The sequence below is a fragment of the Anomaloglossus baeobatrachus genome, chromosome 6 (genome assembly GCF_048569485.1).
Source record: "Anomaloglossus baeobatrachus isolate aAnoBae1 chromosome 6, aAnoBae1.hap1, whole genome shotgun sequence".
NCBI lineage: Eukaryota > Metazoa > Chordata > Amphibia > Anura > Aromobatidae > Anomaloglossus > Anomaloglossus baeobatrachus.
The window spans coordinates 15389612-15399288 of NC_134358.1; positions in this window are offsets into that span (position 1 = coordinate 15389612).

Sequence of the window (9677 nt, forward strand, 5' to 3'; positions counted from 1 at the left end):
TGGCGTATAGATCGGACCAAAAATTCATAAATGCCGCGCAGCTGAAGATACCGGCTGACTGCATTTCCCCACTGGAACTCCCCTGATGATCTGCCTTTGAAACGTTGGGAGTGGGTACTGCGACTACATGCCTGATTGGGTTGAGGTTCCTTGAGGGATCTGGATATGCTGTTGAAACAGCCCCCTGCCTGAACCTATAACCTGTCCTTAATGCCCGTGTAATCTCCGGACCTGGTAAGACCGTTCCCACTCGGTGTGGGATTTATGAAATATACGGTTCATAATGGTCTAGGAGGTTTTCTTTAGGATACACATAGATATTTTTTCCCCTGCTGATGGGGCTTTGTCTTGCTTATTCGTGTGTCCTTGCTTCAGGTAGGACCATTATACTGTAGGTTTGGAATCCGTAATTGTGGTACCTTACTGAGGCCTACTGCTTTGGGTCCTCCACCTGCAGCCCATTTTTATCTTGGGTGGATCTGTGCCACCTGTGTTTCTAACCTATGAGCCTTGCTCATTTTTATCCGCATATATATTAAAAGTTAAATTTTTAAAGTTAGTCTTTACTGTCTACGCTTGATCCAGCTAATTTGGGCATTGGCAACTCGGCCACGCCCCGCCCCCCTCACGCAATGCACGCTAGCTCTGGCCCCGCCCCCCCCACGCATTCCCCGAATGGACACGGTCAGTGGTCACGGAGCCACGACTCCCAGGTGAGTACTGTACCCCCGGGAGCCCACATCAGCGTACGCCGCAAACTCAGCCGACACATACCCTCGCATTCCTGGGGCTGGCCGGCGTATGCTGGTGTGGGCTCCCATGCGAGCGGGGGACGGGATACGCTGGTAACCATGGTAGCATAGTTACCAGCGCATCAAGGTCCTGCAGCGGCGGAACATACACACACGCACGCACATAACAGCACACACATAACAGCACACACACACACACATCAGATCACACTCACTCTCACACACACCTCACACACACATCACATCGCATCCACACACTCACAACATCCTGGGATATCGCTTGCTTCTCGGCGGCGATACTGTGCTGTGAGCTTCCGGGACCTGCCGGAGGATCACATGACCAGAAGCATGTGGTATCTCCGGATGTTGGGAGTGTGAGCGCGTATGTGCAATATCGTCAATGTGTGTGTGTGAGTGTATGCGATCGGGTGTGTGTGAGTGTATGCGATCGGGTGTGTGTGAGTGTGTGTGTGTGTGTGAGTGTATGCGATCGGATCTGGGAGTGTCGGCAGAGGAGCACGGCGTGCTGGAGGAGGCTGGGAGGAGAGAGGCTGATCCTGGGGAAGGCTGGGATGGGGAGGCTGAGAGAAGAGAGGCTGATGCTGGCGAAGGCTGAGGCTGGGGTAGGCTGGGAGGAGAGAGGCTGATGCTGGGGGAGGCTGAGGCTGGGGGAGGCTGAGGCTGGGGTAGGCTGAGGCTGGGGTAGGCTGGGAGGAGAGAGGCTGATGCTGGGAGAAGAGAGGCTGATGCTGGGGGAGGCTGAGGCTGGGGTAGGCTGGGAGGAGAGAGGCTGATGCTGGGAAGAGAGAGGCTGATGCTGGGAGGAGAGAGGCTGAGGCTGGGGGAGGCTGAGGCTGGGAGGAGAGAGGCTGATGCTGGGAGGAGAGAGGCTGATGCTGGGGGAGGCTGAGGCTGGGGTAGCCTGGGAGGAGAGAGGCTGATGCTGGGGACAGAAAAGGCTGATGCTGGGAGGAGAGAGGCTGATGCTGGGAGGAGAGAGGCTGATGCTGGGGGAGGCTGAGGCTGGGGTAGGCTGATGCTGGGAGGAGAGAGGCTGATGCTGGGAGGAGAGAGGCTGATGCTGGGGACAGAAAAGGCTGATGCTGGGAGGAGAGAGGCTGATGCTGCGGGTAGAGAGGCTGATGCTGGTGCAGCATGGGGGATGGAGCACGATGGGGGGTGCGCAGCATGGGGGATGGAGCACGTTTGGGAGTGCGCAGCATGGCGGATGGAGCACGTTTGGGAGTGTGCAGCATGCCGGATGGAGCACGTTTGGGAGTGCGCAGCATGGCGGATGGAGCACGTTTGGGAGTGCGCAGCATGGCGGATGGAGCACGATGGGGGTGCGCAGCATAGGGGATGGAGCACGATGGGGAGTGCGCTGCATGGGGGTTGGAGCACGATGGGAAGTGCACACCTCCCCCCAACACACACACACACACACGCGCGCACTGCACAACACACCACACACACTGGAAACCACAAACAACTGCCCTACACAGACACCCACACACACAGACAACACTGCACACACACACAACACCCAACACACAAACACCGCGGCACACACAAATATACGCACATACCGCACAACACACACATTGCACAAAACATACCTCCCACCAAAACACACACACCCCACACACACACAAACCGTGCAACACACACACACAACGCTACAGACACACAGCGCTCCACAAACAACGCAACACACATACAACACCACTCTCACCCCCCGTCACACCCAGACAACACCCAGAACATGTACAGTGCCCTACACAAACACTTGTTAACTACACACAACAACATCTATATATATATATATATATAACAAAAATCATACATGAACTACACAATACGTAAATTCTAGAATACCCGATGCGTAGAATCGGGCCACCTTCTAGTATATATATAATGTACTAGCTGTACTGCCCGGCTTCGCCCGGGTTAATAACTGCTGTTAACAAAATAGAATGTATTAACAAAAATGTATTCTGCACACAAACACCACAAAACAAATAGATAGAAATGTAATTATGTCTGTCTCCCCCTCTGTATATATCTCTCTCTCTATCTCTTTCCCTGTCTGTCTCTGATTGTCTCTGTCTCTTTCTCCGTCTGTCTCAATCTCTTTCCCTGTCTGTCTCTTTACCTGTCTGTTTCTCTGTGTCTGTCTTTGTCAGTTTCTGTCTCTTTACCTGTCTGTCTCTTTCCCTCTCTTTCCCTGTCTGTCTCTTTCCCTGTCAGTCTGTCTCTTTGTGTCTGTCTCTTACCCTGTCTATGTCTGTTTCTTACCCTGTCTGTGTCTGTCTCTTTGTCTGTCTGTGTCTGCCTCTTTCCCTGGCTGCATTGTGACACCCCAACAATCCATATAAGGGCGTGGCTGCACATTCTTCTGAAGTTCTGGCTGCACTGTGGCTCCCAGCTACATTTGCTTGAATGGAGGCAGGTTTTTTGGTGAATAACTGTAAAGCGCGGGGTTAAAATTTCCCCTCAAAACATAGCCTATGACACTCTCGGGGTCCAGACGTGTGAGTCTGCAAACTTTTGTGGCTGTAGCTGCGACGGTGCGGATGCCAATCCCAGACATATACACACACACACACACACATACACACATTCAGCTTTATATATTAGATTCTCACACACCTTAAACTTGAGCTGTGTGATAATAAAGCAGAGATCCCGCTTATTACACCACACAAGGCTGTGCTGTATTGATTTCCTGAGAGCTCATAAAACATATCTTATTATTTGGAATTCAAAAGGCACAAAAGAGTGCTGATGCTCCCAGAAATGTGGTACCTGAAGGGGGACCAGATGCACATTATTCCATCCGGATATCCAGGGAGCAGGCACCCGCCTGCTTCCCAGACACAGCCCCCGGCCACCACAGTCCCCATCATCAGCATACAGCAGTCATTACCCGGCAACCTCCGTTCCGTCTTCCCGGCCACCACAGTCGCTATAATCCGGGTACAGCTGGTATCACCTGGAAACTTTCATTCCATGTGCGCCGTCCAAAGTAACTGCAGTTAGTTCCGCTCCAGTCCTCGTTCTGGAAAACAGAGAATTTTTTTTTCTGGAATTGGAACTTGAGCAGAACTAACTGCAGTTACTTTGGTAAGGGGGAAACATTTGGACGGCGCACATGGAATGGAAGTTTCCAGGAGATGCCAGCTGTACCCGGATTATAAATCCTCATAAACCGCGACATGTTGGTTAGACACAACTTATGTTTCATGAATCCATGCTGTCTGTCAGTTATTATATTATTCAGTCTAATATATCTTTGTTTATTATTTCTTAAATTGCCCTCAAAAACCTCACACACCCCTGATGTCAGACTTACCGGACGATAGTTGCCTGGATCCACCCGCTTACCTTTCTTAAATATTGTTACTATGTCAGCTATTCTCTATTTCTGAGGCATCAACCCTGTTACAAGCGAGTCTAAGAAGATGAGATACAGCGGTCTGTCAATTACTGAGCTCAATTCTCTAAATATTCGTGGATGAATGCCATCTGGCCCGGGGGATTTAGCAGTGTTTAATTTACTCAGATACAGGCGTACTTCTTCTTGTGTTAAATTAGTTATATCAGAGGGGGACTTTGATTTTTGACTTATTGAATGATCCTGGAACAGTCAGTTCCTTGGTGAACAGGGATAAAAAGTGCTTGTTTAATATCTCAGCCTTTTCTTTGTCCTCTATAATTATCCTGTTATAATCTTTTATGGGGCTGATACTATTCTTTTTTTTTTTTCATTTTGGCATTGATGTATTTATAGATTTTTGGGGGCTTATTTTAATGTCATTGGCGATTTTTTTTTCAGTAGCTAGTTTTGCTTGCTTGATTTCTTTTTTGCATTTCCTATTGATATCTTTATACTTCTGAAATGCTATTTCTGTATTCTCAGCCTTCACGATTTTAAATGCCCTTTGTTTTTGTTTTATTATACTTTGTACAGTCTTATTTATCCATAGTGGTTTCTTTTTATTCCTGGACATTTTATTACCAGAGGGTATAATTGTTTACAGGACTCTAGGACTATATACTTAAACTTTCCCTTAAGCTTAATATCAGCTTTCCTAAAATTCCAGGTTTTAGCATTTCCCCTTTTGAAATGTTCTATTGAATATTACGTTGAAGCTTACCATATTATGATCGCTGGTGCCCAAGTGCTCCCGGACCTGTCAAGTGCTCCCGGACCTGCCAAGTGCTCCCGGACCTGTAGATCTGAAATTGTATCCAGTCTATTTGACAGGACCAGATCTAGCAGATTATCTCCCCTCGTCGGTTCATCTACCATCTGAGAGAGGAAATTGTCTTGAATTGTAGATAAGAACTTACAGCTTTTAGCAGAACCAGAAGATTGTATGTCTGGATAGGTGAAATCCCTCATAATAAGAACCCGATTATTATTATTAGCTGCCTTTTCCATTTTTTTGCAGCATTTCACCCTCTATTTGTTCAGGTATGTTAGGAGGCTTATAGCAAACTCCAATTAGCATTTTACCATTATTCCCCTCCCCATGTACATTTACCCATACTGACTCTACATTGTTGCAGCGCCCCCCAATGTCATCACTGAGCCCAGTTCTTAGGTTAGATCTGATAAATATACACACCCCACCACCTTTTCTCTCCTTCCTGAATATAGTATAACCTTCTACGTTTGTCACCCAGTCACACATTATACGGCTGCTCCTACATAACACTGCTATCCATTACATTACGCAGGAACATGTCACATTATCAGCACTGCTACATCTTACACATTCTGCCTTCCTATCTTATGTTACTAGCACTTCTGTCTATCTTACATTACATCACACGGCATTGATGTTTTGGGGTCTTCAGGGCCCCACCTCCTTACTCGGGTCTGATAAAAGCTTCCAGGGTATTTGCCTGAGGGGGCAAGTATGGAAGAATAAGAAAGGCTGGAAAGCCCCAGAGGGGGTCTCAATGTTCATAAGATAACAGGAAGGCTGATTACAAGACAACGGTGAGAAGTGGAAATCTGAGCAGTGAGACAACATGGCTGAGGAAGGGATTATAGCGGGAGGGTATAGAGACCACTATAGGTGATGGATGAACGTATCTAGTCAGAACCATCACTACCTCCTCCCTGTAACGGATGGGAAGGTACAGAGACCTCTATAGGTGATGGATGGATGGATGGACGTAGTCACAAAAAAACATCACTACCTCCTCCCTGTAATGGACGGGAAGGTATAGAGACCTCTATAGGTGAGGATGTACGTATCTAGACAGAACTAACTCTACTTCTTCCCTGTAATGGACCAAAGGGTATAGATACCTCTATAGGTGATGGATGGACAGAACCATCACTACCTCCTCCCTGAAATGGACGGGAGGCTATAGAGACCAATATAGGTGATGGACGGACAGACGTATCCATATAGAACCATCACTCCCTCCTCCCTGAAATGGACGGGAAGGTATAGAGACCTCTATAGGTGATTGATGGATGGACGTATCCAGAAAAAAACATCACTACCTCATCCCTGTAACGGACGGGAAGGTATAGATACCTCTATAGGTGATGGATGGACGTATTCAGACAGAACCATCACTACCTCCTCCCTGTAATGCACCAGTGGATATAGATATATAGATACCTCTATAGGTGATGGACGGACAAATGTATCGAGACAGAACCATCACTATCTCATCCTTGTAATGAAGCAGAGGATATAGATACCTCTATAGGTGATGGACGGACGGACGTAACCAGACAGAACCATCACTACCTCCTCCTTGTAATGGACCAGAAGGTGAAAAGACCTCTGTAGGTAATGAACGGATCCAGACAGACCCATCACTACCCCCACCCTATAATGGACAGGAAGGTATAGAGACCACTATAGGTGATGGATCCTCGCTACCTCCTTCCTATCAAATTGATGCTAGAAAGGAGAGGGTTAAAAACCGCACTGCTGTCAAGAAGAAACTGAAGTCTCTGCAGGAGGGGATCTCGATTTCTATGTGTTTCGGAGGCGCAGCAACTACATCAGGAAAGAAATCTCAGATGTAAAATCACAGATTCTAATTCTGCAAAATAACGTTTTATTGATGCAGGGGAGGAGAAGAAATTGGGCGACTTTGAAATAACGAGTCAACCTTATTGGTCTTGATCACAAGCGGCTGCATTGCTGGTTTCGCTGGCACCGCTGTGCGGTCACTAATGTGCCGTGTGATGAAAAAAGGCAATGGACCAGGCGGCTGATCAAACCCCGCAAAACACAGTATAAAAACACATAGAAATACACAAGAAATCACAACAATGTAAAGAGAAATGAGAAAATGAGATTTTAAAAGAAGAAGGAGAAAAGAGAAGAAAGAAAGACGAGAAAAAAGAAGGGACTCAGCAGAGGTGTAATGAGAGGAGAGGACGGGGCGACTCGATGGACGTGTACTGCAACACGAGGGGGAACAAAGCGAGGAGGAGCCAGGATAAAAGTGGAGAAGCGGAAGAGAACCCGCGAGAGAGGGATCAATAACATGAGTCCACGGCATTACAGGGGTGCGCTATACGTGACAGACATACGTGTGAGGGGAACAGATCCCACGACAGAGGGATTATATAGTGTGATCCACAGCATTAAAGGGGTGCGCTATACGTGACAGACATACGTGTGAGGGAACAGATCCCACGACAGAGGGATTATATAGTGTGATCCACGGCATTAGAGGGGTGCGCTATACGTGACAGACATACGTGTGAGGGGAACAGAACCCGCAAGAGAGGGATCATATAGCGTGATCCACGGCATTACAGGGGTGCACTATAGGGTCATTCCGTGTCAAGTGGACCAGTTTTAAAAATCGTCCCCACTCGACGTTCTCCGATTTTGCTGAAAATTTATAAGGATGTACATGTTTGTTTGAAAAGAGGTTCTGTACATTTTTAGGGCCAGATCTCAAATACATTGGGCACTGTTGACCTTTCACTGGAGGCCCCCCCCCGAGCTTGCGGCTTCAGCTAAGAGGATTGTGCACACTTTGGCACATAGCCATTAGAGTTCTATACTGGCTATGATGCTGAAATTTGGCATACTAGCTCAACTTTTGCTGCTAAACGCGATATGATGACATATGATGAAAAACTTAAAAAAACGAATTTTACCTATTTTTAGGTCAAATTTCCCAAAAAGGGTCCCCCTAAAATATATTCATTCTGATATCATTAGAAAGAGCACATTTTTCTCTACAAGGATCATTGGGGGTTTTTTTTTGAGTCTCTCCATTTAAGAAAAGAAAAATGCCACTGAACATGGTGTTATTTATTAATACGCAATGAATGCTAACTGCACTATTCAAACCCTTGCGTTGGTCCATGGTGGTTATACCACAGCCAATTCCCTAAGAATTGGTCTTATAATCCTATTAAGAATTGTAATAATGCTGTCTTTCGAGAATTGGCAGCCCCATCGCCTAGGAGCCATGGCCGATAGCCGTGCAAGGCAAGTCGCGGGTGGTCTCTTTATCGCAGGTTCCAGAGCCTGAGGGTGGATGTCTTTGCCTAGGATCCCAAGCCTAATATTGGGGATCTTTTGTTGGTTCCCAAGCCATAATGTTCAGTCTAAGTAAGACACCCACCCTCAGGCTTTGGAGCCTGCGATAAAGGGACCGCCCGCGGCTGGCCTTGCACGGCTATCGGCCATGGCTCCTAGGCGATGGGGCTGCCAATTCTCGAAAGACAGCATTATTACAATTCTTAATAGGATTATAATACCAATTCTTAGGGAATTGGTTGTGGTATAACCACCATGGACCAACGCAAGGGTTTGAATAGTGCAGTTACCATTCATTGCGTATTAATAAATAACACCATGTTCAGTGGCATTTTTCTTTTCTTAAATGGAGAGACTCCAAAAAAAACCCCCAATGATCCTTGTAGAGAAAAATGTGCTCTTTCAAATGATAACAGAATTAATATATTTTAGGGGTACCCTTTTTGGGAAATTTGACCTAAAAATAGGTAAAATTCGGTTTTTTAAGTTTTTCATCATATGTGGGTGTGAATATTTCCCCAAATACATATGCTTTGACCGTGATATTGCAGCAATGCACAGTCATGTAGATGTTTGTTGTACAGGGTAAAGCACCAGTTCCCATTGGTTTTTGGTCTTGAGTTATATATGGGCAAAGTTTGGCATAAATTTTATGCGAGGCGTTTTGCAAGCTACTTTGACACAAAATTGCGGCCGAAATATTGTTTTGTCATAGCCGGTAATAATTTTATCGCGTTTAGCAGCAAAAGTTGAGCTAGTATGCCAAATATCAGCATCATAGCCAGTATAGAACTCTAATGGCTATGTGCCAAAGTGTGCACAATCCTCTTAGCTGAAGCCGCAGGCTTGGGGGGGGCCTCCAGTGAAAGGTCAACACTGCCCAATATATTGGAGATCTGGCCCTAAAAATTTACAGAACCTCTTTTCAAACAAACATGTACATCCTTATAAATATTCAGCAAAATCTGAGAACGTCGAGTGGGGACCACTGGTCCACTTGACACGGAATGACCCTATACGTGACAGACATACGTGTAAGGGGAACAGCACCCGCGAGAGAGGGATCATATAGCGCGATCCACGGCATTACAGGGGTGCACTATACGTGACAGACATACGTGTGAGGGAACAGATCCCACGACAGAGGGATCATATAGTGAGATCCACGGCATTACAGGGGTGCGCTATACGTGACAAATGATTGCTTGCTCTCAGTGAAACAAAATTAAAACTTTGTAGTTGTGATACCTTTTAATGGCGACTAAAATGAAATAATGTTACAAAGCAAGCTTTCGAGACATACTGTGGGAACGTTACACCGGGGTCACAAGAGCGCCGACCGTGGGAACGAACCGGAGTGCGCACGTGTAATCTGCAGCTCACT